Source organism: Neophocaena asiaeorientalis, unplaced genomic scaffold, assembly GCF_003031525.2.
Source record: "Neophocaena asiaeorientalis asiaeorientalis breed wild unplaced genomic scaffold, Neophocaena_asiaeorientalis_V1.1 scaffold110, whole genome shotgun sequence".
Lineage (NCBI taxonomy): Eukaryota > Metazoa > Chordata > Mammalia > Artiodactyla > Phocoenidae > Neophocaena > Neophocaena asiaeorientalis.
The window spans coordinates 2,946,872-2,969,062 of NW_020175053.1; the positions used below are offsets into that span (position 1 = coordinate 2,946,872).

The 22,191-nt window shown below is 48.4% G+C and overlaps 1 protein-coding gene across 8 annotated transcripts in view; it reads left to right on the plus strand.

Moving 5' to 3' along the window:
• Positions 1–22,191, plus strand: part of MTCL1 (microtubule crosslinking factor 1) — a 119,568-nt gene that overhangs the window by 46,826 nt on the left and 50,551 nt on the right. The window contains exons 1-2 of one of the 8 annotated variants that reach the window (XM_024763807.1): positions 20,137–20,951; positions 21,660–21,756. The exons of 4 other annotated variants lie outside the window; for them this stretch is intronic. The gene's annotated coding sequence lies outside the window, so the exon portion shown is untranslated. Of the gene's footprint in view, positions 1–20,136; positions 21,757–22,191 lie in introns of those variants that run through there. 3 more of the 8 variants (XM_024763808.1, XM_024763813.1, XM_024763806.1) reach the window with 3 other exon arrangements.

Consider the following 22,191-nt stretch of genomic DNA (forward strand, 5'->3'; position numbering starts at 1 on the left):
CTGTGCAGTATCCCCAAACGCATCTCATAAAGGCATCGAAAAGCCATTAGAAAACAACAGCTGCTCTGCGGCACACTGGCTGCAGTTGCCCAGCCTCCGGCCTTGGCCTTGGCAGTGATGGAATCGTTTCAGAGAGGGACATGCTGGAATGAGAGGGAGGGGTCAGATTGCCTGAGCGGGGCCTCAGGCCATGCAGTGTGACTGCCCTGGGGGCACAGGGTGTGGTGTGGCCGGGTTGAGCTGGCCAAGGGCAGACCACAGGAGACGCGTGTTCCGCTCGGATTGTTGGATGAAGGCAGTGGAGTGCCCCAGGAGGGCTTTAAGAGGTGAGTGACATGCTTAGAATTGCCTCTTTGGGAGACGACCAGCAGGAGAGTGAAGCCGGAGGAGAAAGGCCAGTTTGGAAGCTGTTGCCACAGTCTAAACGGGAAACACCAGCCTGGACCAAGGCAGGTGCAGCAAGTGACGGGTTTGAGCTCGTAAAGGCTGTGCCACCTGCTAAAACCCATGAGAACAGTACCTCCCACTGTAGTGGCACCAGCCTCAGCGCACAGTGCCGGGGAGCCCAGGGTCTGTTCCCCTGTCACTTCCTAACCGTGTGTCTCAGGCAGATTGCTTAATTATTAGAACTTCAGCATCTGCAAGTGTAAAACAGACTTGTCCCTACCTCATAAGCTCGTTCTGGCGTTTAAGTGAGATAAAGCTTTGCTCCAAGAGGAGGTCTGGGCTAACATAAAATTATATTTTGAATTCGTTGTTGTTAATCTGTGAGAATATTAATGTTGGCAGCCGGTTGGCCGTGTGAGACTGCCACCGCCGGACCAGCCTGGACAGAGGCCAGACCCGGGGGCTGGGCACCCAGTGCCCAGTACCCAGCACTGCAGGAGCCGTCGCCTGGCTGGCTGGCTGGGCGAGGAAGGAAATTTCTATCTTACCGGATGGAGGGCAGGGAGCAACTATAGAGAATGGCCCAGCTCTTCCTTGGGGTTGCAAACCTGGACCCCAAATGCATACATCTGGAGGGATGCCGCTCTGCCCCAGGCTGGAGAACAGTTTTTCTCAGCTTGGGAGGAGTCGTAGCAAGATTATTGAAATGCTTTTTGAGTGCATGGCGGTTACAACCAGATTATGCATCTGACTTGAGGGAGTTCTTGGTTTATTAAAGTGCCTTTTCTCCATTACAGTTTAGCGACTTGCCAGTAGAAGTTTATTTTAGGGAGTCACAAGATAGGCATCTGCGGGTCTGCTGGAGTTGAGGCCTGCGGAGCTGCCTTCTGTTTGTGTGTTGATGCATTTATTGGACCAGCATCGGGAGAGAGTTACTGGAGAGGGCAGGGGAGTAGCTGCGGGGCCGGTTGGGGGAGGGACGCAGCGGTGGGAGGGGGGGGCGAGGGGGCGGCGCGGGTCCCTCCCAGGCCTCCACGCGGGGAAGATGCGACGCGCGGTGCTCTGGGCACCGGACCCAAAGCAGAGCAAGTGCGTGTGGACAGGCGGCTGTGCCTTTTCATGCTCCACGTGCACCCCTCTCCGCACTCGGGTTGTGTGTGTCTGGATTCTATTGAGAAGAAAATATTTGTTCAGAAGAGATTTGTAAGGCTCACGCTGCCACCGACCTTGCGCTCTGACTTGAACGTTTATAAGGAATTTTAACATGTTTGGACATAGCTTGTGTGTGTTCTGTCAAAAGCAGGTTCCAGAAGAGCATTCCACCAGGCGCTTGGTTCTCTGTTTTAAGTTTTGTGTGAGGAGACATTAAACACGTCTCTTTCAATGACCACCCAGGAGTGTAACGTGATATTTTAGCTGTGCTTCTGGGGATGCGAGCGATGCCGTTACTACCGTTCTGGGTTGTGCTCAAAAGGTGGCCATCCCAGTCCTTCCAGAATAGGTGCTGGTGTTTTGGAACAAGATCATTTAAATTTTGTGCTGTAATTTCTCACTGGGATGGTGTTTCTGACACTCATTGCCCGTACGTCAACACTAAAAACAAGCGCTTTTTGTTCTTGGGGAGGAGTTTGCTCCTTGCCCTTCAACAGCCAAAGAGACACGCGGCAAACTTTTCTCGTTGTTTTGAATCCCGCATATCCAGTGCAGGAAGGGCAGGTGGAGGGGTGAGATACAGGGGGGTCTGCAGGAAGGGCAAGTGAGGTCCGCCGCTGCCCAAAGAGGAGCCACTGCTTTTTGAGAGGGGACATCACAATAAAAAATAGTTCTAATTTGGTTGTCTGTCATGCTGCAGGTGAGATTAAATTAGAAACACTTGGCGCTGGGACAGGTGAAGTTGATGGTATTGTCTCTGGAAAGTTGTTTTATTAACCTGGGCGTAAGGTGTTGAGGACCTAGCTTAGGGTAGTGATGCTGGAAATGAGGGGGACTGATACATATGGTGGGGGTATCTTGAAAGGGGGTCTGTTGATGAATTGATAACACGGAACGGAAGAGAAGAGGTCGTGAGGACTCCAGTGCTTTGAATCTGGGACATCTTGACGGCAAATGGAGAGGGCTGATTTGGGGTAAAGAGGCTGAGGTCAGGGTTGGCTTACAGAACAAGAAAATCAAACATCATCTAATGTTTTAAGTGAGAACAGCTAAATAATGTTATTTTGAGGAAGACGTGTAAATTTCATTACGCTGTGTAAGAATCACCTGCATATTACAAGTACTGGATAGTAGTTTTGAAGACTGTTAAACTTTTTTTTTTTTTAACATTAAAGCTTCCACATACTCGTTGCATAATAAAGGAAAGAGAGCTGACAGTTGATATACTTCAATAGAAAAAACATTTTTTTAAGTGTTATAGTTGTCTCTAGCAACTGTGACTTGTTTTTCCAGGTTTATTTGGAGGAAAGTTTAAGAAAGGCCAGGTCTGGCTCTTTGTCTCAGAGAAAACCACACAGAAGAGCAGATGAAACAAAGAGTGAAAATACGTCTAGGCTTAGGTGCACTGTAGTTTTTAGGCCAGATGCAGAGTGCTTCTAAGGTTTTGGGGATAACTGTTTAAAAATCTTACTGGCTACTTTCCCACTTTTTTTCGGTACGCGGGCCTCTCACTGCTGTGGCCTCTCCCGTTGCGGAGCACAGGCTCCGGACGCGCAGGCTCAGCGGCCACGGCTCACAGGCCCAGCCGCTCTGCGGCATGTGGGATCCTCCCGGACCGGGGAACGAACCCGTGTCCCCTGCATCGGCAGGTGGACCCCCAACCACTGCGCCACCAGGGAAGCCCAACTTTCCCACTTTTTAAACCCAGTAGAATGTTATTGAAAAGTGTTGTCGCAGGTGATTTCTAGAAAGGCTGATCATTGATCTAGGCACTCCTCAAGGATGGTGGAGCTGCTTTGGGGGTGCAGGCGCCCTCTTGCCGGACACATAGGCTGTTGCAGGACCACAGGGCCCCTGCCCTGCAGGAGGGATGAGCGAGGGAGGGTTTGCCCAGAAACCACAGGGGAGGCAGAAGCACTGGGCCGTGAGAAGCCTCAGGGATTGCGGAGGGCGAACTTGGGCACCACTGCCGTACCTACCGTGCCCGTTCTGATCTGTTTCTGCAGGGAGACAGGGTGGAGCTGAGCCAAGGCAGAGGCTGGCTGCACTTGAACTCTTACTCTCTTGGTCCCTAGGCCAGGAAACCGGTTGGCGTAGCAGAGCCAGGGGGCCCTCAGAGGGGGGATGAGAGGAGAAGTAGTGAGGCCAAACCCCCAGTTAGTCAGTAGGGTCCCCTGGCTGGGCTGATGGCATCACCGACGGGCGACCTCGTGCACGCTCGGAGCTGCACGTGGAGGAGCCCAGGGTGGGCAAGGTGGTTTTCACCACCAATTCAAATCCCTTTTTAAAGGATCAGATGCTAAATTCTCTTGTAGGCATGACCTTTGAATCTAGTGGTTTCCCTTTCATTCAAATATAAAGTCTGTAGGCAACACGCAATCGTTATTTGAAATAAAGATATTGACAGACATGGGATTTATTGATACAAGCCAACAAGCTAGCCTGTTAGAGTTCCAGGGATGCTGACGTGAGACTCTGGGGTCAGAAATAGAGGACTTTATGACTCGGGGCATAGCAGGCAGTATCATCAGTCAGGTCCCCAAGTCTACAGAGCAGGACCCAATGGCGCAGATGGATGCTGCGGTCACAGTGGGCTTGTGTCCCTGCTGAGGAGCTGAGCCGCAGCGACCCACTATTTCATAGCACGTGGTAGGCAAGCCTGCTCTCTGTTGCAGAGGGAGATGTTACCGAATCGCTCAAGGTTGCTCCCTGCAAACGCAGTGCTGAAAAACGGTCCAGGTATAGACTGGGCCCGAGCCTTGCGTCCATGGCACACCCAACAAAATGTGTAGGTATGTGAGAGGCCCACAGATACCATCTCCTAATGATATAAAAATATAAATATAATGATGTTATAGGTGAAAATCTGGAAAGAGTGTTAAAAATTTGTGTCTCGGGCTTCCCTGGTGGCGCAGTGGTTGAGAGTCCGCCACAGGAGGAGGCCAAAAAATGGTTAAAAAAAAAAAAAAAAAAAAAAAAATTTGTGTCTCTTTAATAAAGGACCATTTCACAGCATGTAATTTGGCTATATATTTCAAATTTAAAATATATATTCTTATTTCAAACTATTTGAAAATCCTATTGTTTTTCCTACAGACTGTGTTATAAACAACTGCTTGAAAAACGTTCTCCCCTCCGTCTCTTACTCTCACCTTTATTTTTAAACAATCACGTATAAAATAACCGCTGTGTGCACAGCATTCTACCAGGTGCCATTGGGCGTATGGAGGAAGCAGGTGATGCAGTCCTAGCCCTTGTTCTTATGACATATTAGGGTGATGAGACAGGCTTCCGTGAAGCCGCCAAAGTAAATCTGTCCAGTGCTTGATAACGCAATACCCATGACGCCAGAGAAAAGTGAACCACATTATTTTGTACACTTTCCATCAAGAGTGGTTACATACTTTTTTTTTTGGCTGCGTTGGGTCTTCGTTGCTGCGCGCGGGCTTTCTCTAGGTGCAGCGAGCTGGGGTTCCTCTTTGTGGTGTGCGGGCTTCTCACTGCGGTGGCTTCTCTTGTTGTGGTGCACAGCCTTCAGTAGTTGAGGCACATGGGCTCAGTAGTTGTGGCTCGCGGGCTTAGTTGCTCCGTGGCCTGTGGGATCTTCCTGGACCAGGGCTTGAACGCATGTCGCCTGCACTGGCAGGCGGATTCTTAACCACTGCGCCACCAGGGAAGTCCCGGTTCCATGTTTTTTAATCGGTCTGCACTCCCGTAGCCATAGGCACCGTGGTTCCTAACAGCTATAGTGCAGCTGCGTGCAGTTCTGCAACATGTCTGCTACCTGATAGTGCCACCCGACTCCCCTCTCTGTGTCTTGTGTGCTGTCTTGTTCTCTGTCTTCTGTCTCCCAGGCATGAAGCATAGGGGTATCCGTGGGAAAGGGGTTTAGTTCCTCAGGCTTTCTGGTGGGAGGAAATTGCTCGCGGGTGGAACTCACACATCAGAAAATGTCCCCAAGGCCACACTGGCTCTTTGATCCTTTTCACACGACAGTGTCAGAGCCCCCTGGCTGGGAGCAGCTGGCTTGACCGGGAGGGGGTCAGCCGACAATGAAGCTGAAATCACTGAAAGCATTACTTTAGCGTCTCTGGGAACCTGTGACGTAGACACGCTGCACAACGACGTAGCACCTTTGAGTCATGCCGAGCACATCCCTGCCATGTGCTCGCTCCCCACCTCCACTCTGGGGGGCGTCCACCCGCGGGACGGCGTGGCCCAGGCTCTTGCCTGAGGTCACACAACTAGCGACAGGACAAGGTCCGGGACTCAAGATTTCTGATGCCAAGGTCCCAAGTGCTTTTTGGGTTTTTGGCTGTTATTGTTGTTTTGTAAACCAGGATTTATTTGAGATGAAAACTACCATATCAGTACAAAATACTGGTATGTCCTCAATGCTCTCAGCCTGCACGGGCACCGTTCTCTTATGAGGGCGCGATGTCCCGGCAGGCTTCCTTTCTGCCAGGGACACTCCAAAGGCATCACACAGCCGTATCCTTGCCTCCCCTGGGACCAACTCTGTCCCAGAAAATCCCCCGGAAGCCACTGCAGCTTCTTAGGATTCCAGGACATCTCTCCAGGGCCCCCAAGACAACCTGCCCTATTTTGTGAAGGGTCAGGACTATTTTTAGTGTCCAAGCTCCCTCTGAGAGAACATAGTCCCGTGTGTGGGGCAGGCTGGATGGGGGTTCGTACAGCAAGTTACAGCATAGCACACAAGTGTGATCGGTTGTGCTGGGCTTGTATTCAGTGTTAGAACCAGCAGGCGTGGAGTGAGGGCCGTAGGCTCTGTCCTGGGAGCAGGGTGCCTGAGCTTTAGCACACGAGGCTGTGGTCTCTTTTGTAGGGAGCGGGGCCTTTCCAGAGGGAGTGAGGCAGTTTGGGGACTCGGGCCCTCGTCTCTTTCCATTACAGAACAGTGTGGGATTTCAGCCCTCGTCTCCTTTCCATTACAAAACAGTGTGGGATTTCAGCCCTCACCAGCCATGAAGAATTGAGTGTAGCAAAGGCAAGAGATTCAACTTCTCACTCTGAGTTTCAGGACTACTGAAGGAGGAAGGCAAACTTTTTGGATATAAAAAATTTACAGACTTTACAAGGGAGGGAGAGGGAGAAGATAGAGTGTGAAAGAGGAGAGAGGGGGTCTTTACCTGGAATTCAGGTGTTGTCAGCTTTAAGCACCTAGATCACGGTCACAAACCGCAGAGCGCTTAAAAAATGCTCCGGAGCCCCAAAGGCACTGCCGTGAATGCCAAGAGACGCATCCGGCGGGTGAGGTCTCCTCCTGGAGCTCTTCTCCCTGATGTTGGCTGGATTTTAACTGCTCGTGCTCATCCGGTCCCCCAGCCCCTAATCAATTGATACCAGCCGGTCAGCTGGAGCCAGGCAAAGGCTCCACTGATGTCCTAATGACCAGTGAGGGGGCAGCTCTGGCCCCGGGCACAGTCAGCCAGAGAGCCCGTGGCAGAGCCCACGAGGCTGGTAATGGGGTTCCAGACAGGACGACAGGTTGACCTGTATCCTGTCAACCCCTTTAAGGAGGCAGGGGGCATGGAGACCTGTGTCCAGGTGGAGCTCAAGTGTTACCGCTCTTGGGGGGTCAGTCAGAAGCGATGAGGAGGGTCTGGGAGGTCGTAGTGGCTCCAGAACAGGAAGGCTTAAGGCTCCACCTTCTAACCCACGTCCCGGTGCAGAAGCACATCTGTGGCGAACACAAAGGTATATTCGGAGATGCACGTACAGAAAAAGGAGGTCATTTGTGGTTCTGAAATGGTTTGTGAGGATCTGATTCTGACACCAGTTCCAACGTGTGATCCCCCCAACCGCACCACCAAGGAATTAACTCAGTTCTGTCTACCTGGAGGTGACGTCTGGTTTCACAGGTTAAGGGCTCAGCCACACCTTCAGATGCCAACCACAAGTCCGGGTGGTTACCTGTGCTTCTGATGGACCAGCTATAGATGGAGTTTCCCACGACCCCCTTCTTTCAGTTTGATTAATTTGCTCGAGTGGCTCACTGAACCCAGGAACATTCTACTCCCTACAATACCAGTTGATTAGAAAAGGGTGTAACTCAGGAACAGCCAGGGAAGAGGTGCACGGGGCGAGGCACGAGGAAGGGAATCACAGCCTCCGTGCTCTGTCCAGGCCCCACTCTCCCTGAATCTCCACACGTTCCCCAACCCGGAAGCTCTCTGAACCCCATCCTTTTGGGGGTTTATGGAGGTTTCGTTACCTAGGCACGACTGTGATTAAGTCATTGACGTGGGCAGTTGATTCGATCTGCAGCCTCTGTCCCCTCCCCAGAGGTCAGAGGATTGGGACTGAAAGTTCCCATGGCCTAATCACATGATTGGTTCCTCTGGCAACCAGCCCCCATCCTTAGGTCCAAAAGTCACCTCATGAACATAAACTCAGGGTGCTTGATAGGCATTTATTAGGATTATCAAGACACCTTTATTGCTCTCGTCACTTAGGAAATTCCAAAGGTCTTTGGAGCTTCGTGCCAGAAAGAGCAAATATCAGTGAAGACCAAATACGTATTCCTTATTATACATCACAGTATCACAGTGGAATATTATCTTCTAATGAAGGTGCTCTGGTAAAGCGTCCATAGTTCTTTAAGAGCAATATGTGTTTACTGTATTAGATACTGTCGTTGTCTTCAGTGTTGTTGGTATCAATAAAATGTCCATGTTCTTTTGATATAGACATTCTTCCTGTAACTTTTTTTTTTTTTTTCCTTTTTGCGGTACGTGGGCCTCTCACTGCTGTGGCCTCTCCTGCTGCGGAGTGCAGGCTCCAGACGCGCAGGCTCAGCGGCCATGGCTCACAGGCCCAGCCGCTCCTTGGCACGTGGGATCTTCCCGGACCGGGGCACGAACCCATGTCCCCTGCGTCGGCAGGCGGACTCTCAACCACTGCGCCACCAGGGAAGCCCCTGTAACTGGTTTTACAGCTATAGATTTGGCTAAACAAGGTTTTTAAAGAATGGTTCGTCAGCTTTTTATCCAAGAAAGATAAAAGAAGTGTTTGCAAAAATGACTCAAACTAGATGGTAGCACCCCCTCTGCTAATCCTTCCCTCTGGAGTTATGCCTGACATCACGGAAAGCTTTTCCTAGTTATCTGTGACTCACTTCACATTTCCCAGGTGGAAATAATTTCATGTTCTTCTATAGATCACGGTGGAGCCATCACCTGGGTTTTCCTTAATCCTTAGGATTTAGGGTCAAAGACAGTAGATACTTTTCTCAGGATGATTAACCTCATCTGTGATGAGCTTGGCATTTCTGCCTTAGGGTACTAGTTAGCCTCGTAGGACTTGATACATCGATAAAAGTCTGATCTTGCATGAACTACGATTGGGTGACTTTGTGCTGTTGACATTTTCCTGAAAACCATTTGTGCTAATTACATACCGAGGCACTTTTTCTCTCAGGAACCCCAGTGCCTCAATGAATTGTGAATTCTTGTTATCAAGTGTTTGCGATCCAACAATAGATAGACGATCATAAGTGGCACAAGGAAACAAAACTCTATTATTGTGGGCTTCCCTGGTGGCGCAGTGGTTGGGAGTCCGCCTGCCGATGCAGGGGACGCGTGTTCGGGCCCCGGTCCGGGAAGATCCCACATGCCGCGGAGCGGCTGGGCCCGTGAGCCATGGCCGCTGAGCCTGTGCGTCTGGAGCCTGTGCTCTGCAATGGGAGAGGCCACAACAGTGAGAGGCCCGCGTACCGCAAAAAACGAAAAAACAAAAAACCCCTATTATTGCAAATTGTCCTTGATACCCTGGCAAGCCAATGCAGGGCTTTCAAAATAGAGATGAGGGGGAGTTGAATATACCACCATGGTAGATTTCTCTCAAAGAGTCCTCCTTCTTTCTCCCCTTACTGCAGACCGTAAAATATGGTGAAATACTTCCTCCGGAACCTCAGTCCAGGATAGTAATAGTAGAGGAGCAGAAGGAGAGGACCCAGAGGGATGGGGAATGTATTGTGAGGTGTGGTTACTGTTCTATTCCGCACTTGGGATCACTTTGCGAGGAAAAGTCCCTTGAGTGGGAAGACTTCGGTAGCAGATACCACACACAAATGATGCAGAGTGGTTTTTTTTTAACTGAAAAAAAATTGTTTTAATTGAAGTATAGTTGATTTACAGTGTTGTGTTAATTTCTGCTGTACAGGAAAGTGACTCAATTATACGTATGTTCTTTTTCATATTCGTTTCCATTTTGGTTTACCCCAGGGTAATGGAATATAGCTCCCTGTGCTACATAGTAGGACCTGGTTGTTTATCCACCCTATATGTAATAGTTTGCATCCGTTAATCCCAAACTCCCAGTCCTTCCCTCCCCCACCCCCTCCCCCTTGGCAACCACCAGTTTGTTGTCTATGCGAATCTGTTTTGTAGATAAGTTCAGTTGTGTCGTATTTTAGATTCCACATATAAGTGATATCATATGGTGTTTGTCTTTCTCTTATACTTAGTATCATCATCTCTAGGTCCATCTACATTGCTGCAACTGGCATCATTTCATTCGTTTTTATGGCTGAGTCATATTCCATTATATGTATGTACCACATCTTCATCCATTCATCTGTCGAGGGACATTCAGGTTGCTTCCATGTCTTGGCTATTGTGAATAGTGCTGCTGTGAACACAGGGGTGCATGTATCTTTTCAAATTATAGTTTTGTCAGGATATATGCCCAGGAGTGGGATTGCTAGATCATATGGCAACTCTCTCTTCAGTTTTTTGAGGAACCTCCATACTGTTTTCCACTGAGTGCCTTGAAATTCAGTGTAAAGCCTGCCAGGCTGCCGAGCAGGCCTGTCGGTGAAGCGCATCTATCTGTGTGGCTTATGGTCTGGAAGTGAAGGCAGGCAGGAAGAGATCATGACGGGTCCTCAAGATTCTTCTCGAGCTCAGTGCTTTCGTCCATCCTCAGGCCCAGCTGGTCTCCCGCTGTCGGGTTCAGGAGGAATTCTTGACAGAGCTGCTGAACCTTCTCCTGTCCTTACTTTGTCATGGGACTGTTTCCCCCAAAGGACTCCCTGAGACGCCTCTGATGGGACAGCTGGAGAGGCTTTCGTTTGTCACGGTGTGGAAACAATCTCCTGGGAAGAAAGGAGGTTCACAGAGCAGAATGTCAGCCGTCATGAGACCCTAATTAGAAGGCGGTGGTCCTCTCCAACCCAGGATTTGTGGAGAAGCATGTAACTGGCATAAATTTCTAGGGTGTCACATCCATACATGACCAGCTGTTATTATAATATATTATTATAATATATAATATTATATTTCTGTGCCCACCAGTAACCCAGAAAACACTAGACCAGGTCTTCAGGGTCCCCAAACTGGAAGGGGGGAGAGGGGACAGTGGGGGAGCTTGGGAGGGGTCACGACAGAGGGCGGTGCATGGGGTGGGACCCAGGGTTTTCCAGGGGCCGCCTCGCAGAGGCTCTGGTCTGCTCACTGGGCACGCTGCAGAATGGAGTCCTTTCTCCCATTTGTATGAGAGGCGAACGTGAAATGACTCTAGTCTGTGCTTCTGGCCCCTCTGTGCCCCCAGAACATGAAGGGCAGAGCACTGTTCCCTGTTGCATCCCCTGCTGGGTTGGGGGCCGGTTTCCCAGGCCACCTGGAGTGGGAGAGCAGCGGGCAGCGGGAGGACCCAGGCAGCCTCTCTTCTGTGCAGAGTCAGGCTGGGAGCGGTATGGTGCGGATCCTGCAAAGTAGGCTCTCCGAGCTTCCCTCACATCTGAGATGAGAACAGTAACACGCCCCGGTGGGGATGCCGTGAGGACAGATGGCGGATCGCGTTGGCTCTGATGGAACACGTCATCAGATACACAACACATTGATGACGACCCTCCAGTGGGTGTATTGTCACCTCATCAGGTTTGCCTGACTCCCCCATCAGAAAGCTGGGTCATTATCTCGACGTGTCGGTTGACCCTGAGGCCAAGGTCCACATCAGCCAGAGCTCTGTCTGGAGCTAGAACATAACGCTTGGATTCACTTCCCTTTCTTCTTTCCAACTTCCTTAACCCCTTTCATTTTTTTCTTCCTCTATTTCCATAAGAAGCAAAATACGTGTATGTGTGTGTATGTATAAGAAGCAAATATAAAATACTGTAGGAGGTACTCCTCCTGCTTTGCTTGTGCCTAGTGTTAGGATTTTGAACTCTTGTGAAAACAAGTAAAATTTCTACCACTAGTATTCTCCGGTAAATTTTAGATTTTTTTTTTCTACAAATAAGTTACGATCAATGAGAGAAGGTATTGACTTCTTATGAAGAAACCATGCGTGTAATAGTAATAGTTGATTAAAATATAGTGACTTGAAACATCAGTAGAGGAGAAACCACCCTTCAAGATATAATAAAGTAAACGTTTTTTAATGTGTGCCATTGTTTAAAAAAAAAATAAGTCCCTTGGAGAAAAAGCTGGCTAAGGCTTAGGTCACAGTTTAAAAGCTGCCTTCAAAACATTTATAAACAGTTTGAGTCCATCTGAATGTATATTTTACAGATTAAAAACAGTACTGGCTAATCTTAGCTTCTTGGCCATAAAAGGAGAAAAAGAATGTATAGTACTGTACACATGGAACATGAAATCGATCAAGGGACCTTACAGGGACACCCAAAATGGAAGCTGTAGCAATCCATAGAGTTTTGTTTGGAGTGCTTTGTCATGGCTCTTAATTTTGGACATAATCAGTTTTTTTATCGTGGTCAAATATACGTAACATCGCGTTTACAATTTTAATCCTCTTTAAGTGTATAGTTCAGTGGCAATAAATGCGTTCACGGTGTGGTGCAGCCATCACCACTACTTTCAGAACACGTTCATCATCCCAGCAGCAGCTTTGTACCCATTCAATGATAGCGGCCCACTCCCCTGCCCCTTCATCCTCCCACCCAGCCCCTGGGAGCCTCTATTCCACTTTCCATCTCTATGAATTTGCCTAATCTAGGTATCTCATATACATGGACTCGTAAAATGTTTGCCCTCTTTTTATCTGGCTTATTTCACCTGGTGTAATGTTTTCAAGGTTCATCCACGTATCAGAATTTCCTTTTTATGTAAACTGCGTGGGCAGAGCAGAGACCCTCAACTCCGAGCTCTCCGTGGCCTCGTTCCTGCCCTCCAGAGGCAGCTGTGGTGGTCGAGTCCAGCCAAGCACCCCAGGCGGAGCTGGGACTCCCCCCTCCACCCCCCCGCAACCTCCCGATGTCCCGGGCGCATTCGGCAACCTTTCAAGCCTCAGTTTTCTCCTGGTCCTGGGGGACCACGAGCCCCGCTCTCCATCCTGGTGCGGTGCCAACACCTGTGCAGTTCCGGGCCCGTGTCACCCTCCCCCAGCCCAGTCTGCTTTGAGTGGGAGTGGTTTTGCTGAACGGCAGAATCAGAGGATCTAGAGGTTGGAAGGACCTGGCACATCTGCCCTCATCTCTGGGCAGGCGATGGCGCAGGGCAGGCACGCAGGCTTGTCAGGGGTAAGCAGCCTGTCCCAGCAGGAACGGCCACGGGAGCCGCGTCCAGGGAGGAGGCAGGACCAAGCTCTCAGGCAGATGGTACTTCCTGATCAAGCCCTTTCCTCTGTCAATTCAGAAACCATTAGAACCAGGCTTGATTGCACAAATGGGTCTACAGGCAGCCAGGGAGGAGCCATTGTCGTAAGATGCTTCACGAAGAAAGAACGGTCTTGCCCTTTATACCTAGATGAGGTCATCTCTGTTTTGATGGCTTGCGTGTAAACATCTAACAACATCTGGATTTTCTCCGAGTGGCTTTTCATGGGAGAAGCGGGTTATAGGTTTGGTGTCACTTAGAAGACAAGCAGCTAGACTGCAGTGGTTGCGACAGTACAAAGCAGTTGCCACACACAAGATGGCATCAGGCCTGCAGCCCTGCGTGTCCCCAGTGCCATGCCGTGGAGTGATACCTCACAGGCCACCTCCGTCACTCCCAGAGAGTCTCGTCCACGATGTTCCATCCTCTGCAAGACACGAGCTGTCGGGGCTCTTTGCAGGAGAGGAGAGCTCCCCTCAGGGAGTGCCGCTGGGCTGCAGGACAGCTCCTGGGGCTCTCTGACGTGGTCGCCGAGTCAGAGCCTGGGGCCTGGCGGGCCGAGGGGGGACTTGCAGGTGATGGCGGCTCTAACCTTGGCCACCCTGCTCTGGCGGTTGAGGGGCTGCAGTGGAAACACCTGGTCTGGCAGCCAATCGGGCTTGTAAACACCGTCTGGGAAGTTCTGTGCTGTCATCTGCTGGCAGAAATATGTGTGGTTTGGGGCGGCCGGCTTCATAGCCTGTGTGTTCACAAAAGACAGCACCACCTAGACGGTAAACCTGGCTTCTTTGCTTTTAATCACCTGAACCAGGGCTGTTTTTATTCTTCCACAGGAGGCCTGCTCCTAGCCCCATAGCTCTAGCCTTGCCTGGGGCCGTCCAGGGACAAGTCAGGGTCCCGCTGGGCAGGGGGAGCAGGGCCGCCCTCCCTCTGCTGCTCCGGCCTGTCCTGAGCCCAGGGTTACGTCCCCCTGGGAGCACTTTTCTCCCCCCAGTGCTCACTGCTGGCCCAGCTCAGCAGGCTGGGCTGGCGGCCCGTCCATGGCCCCAGCAGCCCTCAGGCGTCCAGGCCTATTCTCACACTGCAATAGCAAGCAGCAGCCTGCCCTCTTCCCGCAGGTCAGGGCCTGGTCTTGGCTAATTGAATCATCTGTGGTTCCCCGAAGGTGCTGGAGGCTCATGGAGAATACGGAGAGCCTTTGCTCCCTCGTGAAATCACGGTGCAGGCATCCCCACTGCCCTTAAATGGCGTGGAGCGTGTGCTTGATGTCAGAGTTGGGAATCCAAGTAGCCACAGCTTGGAGATGAGAATCGCTGAAGATGTACCCAAGGGGCGGGAGTGGCTTTGTGTAGAGCCCTAGGAGGGACACTTGGAGATTTCAGAGCCTTTTGGTGGGTGATTCACGGAGCTGAGTGGTGGCTCCAGACAACAGGGCTCCCGGGCAGACGTGGGTCAGCATGTTGGCCTCGGTCTACGGGGGAGCCTCTTGGAGAGGAAGCCATCAGCCCGGGAGGGCAATTAGAATCTGAGCCATCTGCCGTCCCCAAATGTCCATTAGGCCCTTCCTTGTCCTTTGTGCGAAGATGCATTTGATAATCGCCAGCAGCACAGTGGTAATCCTTCCCCGGGGGACTAATCCTCCAGTTTCATTTCCTGTTCATTTCTACCTGGCTTCAGGGCTCTCGGTCCATCAGATCTGTGCACTGCAGCGTTCGGTGTAGCCGGGTGCTTGCATCACGAGTCAGTTCTGTTGTTTCCAAAATATAACATCTTTTCTGATCCAAAAAACTAGCATATGAATTTTGGCTCTTTCAGAGACATTTTTTAAATCTATGAAGAAAAACACGAAGTCATTCATAATTCTACTGCCCGTTGATAAGACCTGTTAGCGCTTTAGTGTAATATTTGCTTCTAAACATTTCAAAGACAAAAATATTTAATCTTGATGAGATTATATTAAATTTGTTTTTCATCCTGCGTTTCAAAGGTTGGCATTTTGTGGGAAGTTTCTCATGTCATTAAAAAGTTTTAGTAGGGCTTCCCTGGTGGCGCAGTGGTTGAGAGTCCGCCTGCCGATGCAGGGGACACGGCTTCGTATTATAATGGCGATACAATATTATATTAACTGTTTTCAGTGAAATTGGAAACATGCATGTTTTTCTTCTGAATATTATGAAAGTTTTCAAACATAAAGTTTAAGGAATTTTCTAGTGAGCACCTGTATAGTCACCACCTATATTCTACCTCAGCATTTTACTGTATTTATCAAATATCTTCGTTCATCCATCTATTAACCCATATTATTTTTTTGATGCATTTGAAAATGTAGACACCACTTTTCCCTCAATACACATTGTTAACTGGAGCTTAATTTTTGCTGATACTTTTTTTGAGTTAATTTACGTGTAGTGAATGCGCACATCTTAAGTTTATATTCCCTGAGTTTTGACAAATACGTGCATACATTGTAATAGTATAACAGTGAGGTCTGTGATTTAGAACAACGCTCAGGTCACGTTAGAAGGTCCACAGGGTGCGATGGCAGATTATTGTGAAATAGAATCGTGAGTAAATCGGAACTGTTCCCTCTGCTCTTTTCGAGTGCCAAGTATTTTCTCATGTGTCATGCACCTGAAAAAAAAAAAATCAGTGATGAACGTTCTCGGAAAAGGGGGCAACACTTGAATATATCATTTATTTGTATTTTTTGGTTTTGTTTTTCAGAGTACTTCTAACTTCTGTATTTCATCAGAATAGGAAATAGTTGGCCTCTCTCGAAGGACGGGCGAGTAGATTTCTTTCCAGTAGACCAGTGGGAGCCAGGAACAGATTATTTTTAAAAATACACGAGCTTTCTCTTCACTTCTGACAGGCAAATGGGAAACATTTCTATAGATTTGCAGCCTCCGTGAATGCCCAAGGGCCTTACTGATCACCTACGAAGTGAGTCAGAGGCTTCTGAAATGTGGATTCTAATTCAGTATTTCATGTAATGCTCGGTGGTGTGGCTGAGTGCCTACATGTGTATGTGCACAGCGAGAGTTGAGATTCCTATAATCTGGGGAACGGACACTTTGTTTTTGCTGCAGTCATCATTTTGGTCTTCCAGTAGTCATGATTTTTCATGTTTCTTTTCACGTATTAATGATAATTTGTAGTTTTACCTTACCATCTCTATTTTGTGATGTCTGGTTGAGAGTACTGTGCTGTGACATGGTTTAACCAGCAATTTTCTTATTACTAGGCCTCCAGACACGTGTCTCTAAGGTTTAAAATGAATCCACCAGCACGATTACAAATCATGTATGTGTCACAGTCCCCAAATTTACATGAGCAGCGACTTGTCATTTTTATCATCATGTCCTTTCTTCTCCCAGGAGAAAGTGGCGTCTGATAGGCTGGGTGTGCTGGCGGTCCCCATCCATCCGAGTGGGCCTCATGGCCCTGGACGGTGTGGCGTGTGGCCGGGCAGCTGCTCCCCTGGCCTCCCCCTCTGCGTCTTGGCTGAGGGATCCCCACCCAGCTCCGACTCTGATGGCTGTACCTTTCTTCTGCCGAAGCGGCTCAGTATAACTTTCCTCCTCTCCTCCTCATTCACTTTGTGGTATTTTGTCCTCTGATAATGAGTTTTCTGTCTTTTCCAAGTAAGAACTTTTGCTGTCTGCAGCCTCAGATCCTTTGGAAATCATCAAGAGTGCCAGCAAATATCTCACTGCTTCGAGGTACCTCGTGAGTTTAGCAGGTTGCAACCATTCCTGTAATAGTCCTTGGTGCTCTTTTGCTAAAGAAAGGAGATACTAGTTGGATGAAAAAACCCCAGCCATTTGGGGCTCAGAAGCCTCAAGAAGACAAAAAGAAAACCAGACCAAATGGGGAGATTGGGCTGTTGGGCCTGGAGCGCGGCTCTGTGGGTCAGAGGGCTAGGAGTCGGGGTGAGGCTGGTGCCCCACCTCCAAGTTGGGGGACCTTGAAACATGACCTGACTTCCGTGTCTTCTTGTCTGTTAACCAGTGATAAGAGCATATCTTATACATCATGTATCTCGGGGTTCTGTGAGAAGTAAGTTAGGTTCCATGTATGGAGAGAGTTCATCCAGCCTGACACGAATAAGCATCCAGCAAGAGGCAGTTGTGAACATCGTAACTCCCTCCCAGGCAGGCCGAGGAGAAGGGTGTCCTTCCCGCTGCGGCCTTGGAGGGTTTTCCCCAGAATCCCAGGGGCTTTTGTGTATTGGAGCCGGCGGTGTGACGAACCGTGGTGCAGCTGACTTCAGCAGAGTGAAGGGAACCAGTCTCCCTGGGCGGTGTTTAGGGGCCAGTGGAGAAGACGAAAGGGAAGGGAACGTCTGCCAGCCGGGACCTCGTGCCTCCGGCTGGAGGAGAACCTGGTAATCCCTTTCCTTCGCGTCTCTTAACATAACGAGAACTGTAATGTGGGTGAAATGAACGCTGATAATGTCCTCCTAAAAGGAAGAAGATCTAGGCACCTTCATTTTCTTATTCTGATGGTATAAACTGTGTGCTGCAAATCAGCCCCCCAAATCCAAACAACTTTCTAAATAATAAGAATCTAAGAATTCTGAAATCTTCTGCTTCCATCCCTACTCTTCCCATCCTGACTCATGATTTACAGCATTCTAAATTTCATCTGCCTCTTTATTTATTTATTTTTGGCTGTGTTGGGTCTTCGTTTCTGTGCGGGGGCCTTCTCTAGTTGTGGCAAGTGGGGGCCATCTGCCTCCTTTTACTCCCAATCTAAATTTTAAGCCCAAAGCCTGTCTCTGAAACGTTGTAGCAATTGAGAGCTTGTTAGTTTTTCTGAAATGGCTTGGAAGAAACTGGCTCACTTAAAGTAGGAAGCGTTAAGAATTGACATTCAAGTCCAAATTGCCTAACTTCATGTTTTATTTAATCACATTCAGTACTCAGCAAATGCATCAGCGTAGATGGATTCAATTTGGATTCAAACTCAATTTTTTTCCCTTCTCAGTAGGAATTGAGAGTTGATTTGTTGGCAGTTGGCCAGACTAAAAAGGAAGAGTGGACTGAATCACAGGGGAGCCGCCCTTCTGGGTTGTGTTTATTTGATAGTCAGCATTCACCCCTTTCCTTACTGTTTCTTGGTAGAGACACTCCACTGGATCTGAGTCATCCCGAGGGGTGAACCGGCCATGATGCTCATACAACTCCTTCTGTACCCAGGGTCCCCAGCCAGTGCACCCAGAGCACAGATCCCTGCCTGGGCGAGACTCGAGGCGCAAGCGCAGAGGGGCCTGCACCCCGGCCGGGGGCTCAGGACGGCTTGGCACCTGCCTGCAGTGCCGTGGGGTACCTGGCTGGTTCCTGCTATCTTCAGGGGGCTTACTGGTCTTTTTCGCTAACCGTATATGTACCAGTCATACCTCAAGGACCAGACTAATAATAACAATATCACCTTATGGAAAGAGACCCAAAAGTTGGCAGATAACTTCTAATGAAGCGCTACTGAAACCGTACGTAGGACATCAGTGATAGCCTCTTTTCTCTGACCTCTTTACAAACGGATTCTAATTTCCTGTTTTTTTTTAATTGCAAAGGAAATAGTGTTCACTGTAGATAATTTGGAGACTTTGAAAAGCCACAAAAAAAAATTGACTCATTCATAATTCTATCATCCGAAGAGGATCGCTATTAACATTCTGATATACATTTCTCTAGTTTACTTTTCTCACATACACATGTAATGCATACTTCTAAAAAAAATTTTATTGGAGTATAGTTGCTTTACAATGTTGTTAGTTTCTGCTGTATAGCAAAGTGAATCAGTTATACATATACATATATCCCCTCTTTTTTTGTATTTCTTTCTCATTTAGGTCAACACAGAGCATCGAGTAGAGTTCCCTGTGCTGTACAGTAGGTTCTCATTAGTTATTTTATACATAGTATCAGTAGTGTATATACGTAGATCCCCATCTCCCAATTCATCCCACCCCCCTTCCCCATATGCATACTTATAACTTATTAGATATAAAGTGAAGTCACAAAATACATGGTATTTGTCATCTGCATTTTCCTTCTAACGTATTATATTTCTGGCATCTTTAAGTATTCTTCAAAAACCTCATTTTAATAACCTGCGCGGTATTCATTTACTATTACAGAAGGTATTGTGACGAGCACTCTTGATTCATTCAAATCTTCACACAGATCTCTGCGTTTTTCCTTAGGGTACGCTCCCAGAGGTGGGGTTCCTGGCTGACGATATATGTGCACTTGTCAGGCTGAGCTGCCCACTGGAAGTGCTATAGGACCCCTCGCCAGCCCCTGACTTGCTGTTCGGTCGGGGGCGGCGGCCTCTGGGGATACTTGCTAACACTGGATGTCATACTTCTTTTGGTCCACAAATCTCAAAGTGAGAAACAATACCTTGTTGTTTTAATTACTAGTCATCGTGTTTATTGGCCATTTGTTTATTTTCTTATTAAGATGGTTTTATTGCTTGGCAAATAGTATTCTTTTGTCTGTCTTGTGTTTGAAAAATCTTTGTTTCCATTTTATCATTTGCTTTTTAATACTGTAAGTGGTTTATTTTGATAATATAAAAATATTGTAATCTTATAAATCCACTCTATCTTTTCCTTGGATGTTTCAGCTTTTGTTTCTTGTGTTTATAAAGTTCATGCCCCCAGAACAAATAGAAATTCATCTCTTTCTTTCTGGGATTTTGTGTGTGTGTGTGATTTCTACATTTAGACTTTTAAGTCATCTGGAATTTTTAAAAATACATGGTATAGATCTGTTTTTTTCTGATCCATAGATGAGGCTGTGCTCCAGTAAAACTTGGTCACAGAATAGGCTGTGGGTTCATTGGTCCTGATGGCCAAAGTTTGCCTATCCCTGATCTAGTTGAATTTTTAATCTTTTTGTCAAGTCCTTCCATCCTCTTATCTCCCTTACAAATATACAAAAAGTATTTGTGTGTGTATGTATATATACTCACACACACACATACTATTTGTGTGTATATATGTTGCACTATGTATATATGGAGACAGAGAGGAGTTTGGTTAAAATGACTTATAAAATTATTTGGGGAAAATGTGACATCTTTGTAACATAGGTCTTCCCATCAGACAACATCTAGCATTCATTTATGTCCATCACCAAAGTTTTATGGTTTCTTAATTGCTGGTTAATCTCAATCCTTGCAGTGTTTTTTGTTGTAGTTGCCACTGTGGCGGAGATCTATGTTGGGGGTCCCACAAACTCCTGCCTGTCCCCTGATTCGCTAGATGGATCACAGGACTCAGGCAGTTTTGTTCAGGGCAGGGCAAGGGAAGAAGACACCCGGGCGGGTCAGAGGAATCTGTGCCCGGGCCCCTCCAGCGGGAGCTCCCCCAGAAAGCGCCCCTTCCTCCAGCACCGAAATGCAGCAACTGTGATTCTGCATAGATTTTCAGAAACTTCTGTCTCCACTTCTAGCTTTCCTCTGGCTTCCAGACAGTTTTCTTTCAGCAAGTGCAGAATCTGTTTTCCGTTTCTTGGAAGGTGTGATGCGGGAGGGCGGCTTGCAGAAGGCTGGCTTGCTGCAGTCACTGTGGGCCCTGGTTGCGACCACAGTCCCAGAATTAAACCCCTCAGGCTGAAGCCTCGGGAACAGCCTCTCTCCCTGATGCTTTATCGTAACTCTTCTCTATAGTGAATCGTCGGAAGCGTTCGTCTCACTCGGCTCATTCAGATCAAAGAAACTCCTTCACTGCAGCGTGAAGAACCTTGGAAAACCTACTTACAATGGGTACAAAAACTCAAGCCCTTCTTAAGACAGGCTCAACTTCACCTGTTGGAGGAGATGGTGATTCTCTTTGTAGTCTGACCCTGCTTTTACAGAAAAAGCTAACGGAAAGAAAGCCGCTTCTGCAGCTGGGGCTTTAGGGACAAGCCTCCACCCCCCTTGGCTGGCCGGGGAGCGCCCACACCCCATGCCGACTCTCTACTTTCTTATCCCTTCTCTCAGTTACCTTTCTCCCCAGGCCTCCAGCCTCCGAGAGGCTCAGGGACAGCTAGAATTTCAGTTTTTTCTCAACCCTGAAATTCATCCAATAAATGGCATGGTCTAACCTTCTGACATCGAGACACTGTAATGCACACAGAACTGAGTGAATTAACGTTAAGATCTGATGTCATGGAGGCGACTTGCAGGAGAGCCTCCTTCCCAGGCTGGGCAGTGTGCGGGGTGCAGCAAAGGTACGAAGCAGAGAGGGCACTGCCCCTCTCTGGGTCAGCTCCCAGGGGACCCAGGTCCCCCTCATTCAGGTGAAGCTGACCGTGGGGGGAGTCTCTTAACTTTCCAAACTGCTTTCTTCTAACTTGTGCTGTGATTATACCCATCCTTTCGGGTTTCAAGTTCCTTTGTCTTCCCTTCAGAGCTTCTGGCTCTCCTTCCAGCCGTTCTTTCTGTCTCCGCACTTGGCGTGAGCGGGAACTGCCCTGCCTCCCTGTGCTCCTGTCTTAGGCATCCCTTGGCCTTTTGATTTACTTCAGACACACTTCTTGCCCATAGCAGGCAAAGGTGCGCTGTAACGCATGTAAAACTAGGCGGGGACCCAGCCTGGCCGCTTCCCACAAGAAGAAATGATGAACTCGCTAAGACCTAAGAGGTATGTTTAATCAGGAATTGGCGTGGGGTCGTGGAGAATGTTGCAACCTGGATTCTCCGTAAACAAGGGCCACCATCTCTCCCTGCGACCACTTTTCACCTCACTGCTGACCACAGGCACTCCGGAAATGGCAATTCATTTTGATATTAGCCCAAACAAAACATAATTCGGAAGGTAACGCAGCTCCAGAAACATTACATATCTTTTACCCAAAACTTTCTACCCTTTTCCTTTTCCCGTCTTCCCTCCACAGTCACAATGACCCAAGACTCCCTCCTTCATGAAACTGAAGGATTGGGGAAAACCCCAAATCCAATAATCAGGACTTAAAGCCTCTCAGGATGCGAAGGCCTCCCTGAGCTCACCCAGCTCCCTTTACTGTACTGTATTGTATTCTTTTATATTTATATTTACATACTTTTTTGGCTGTGCCAC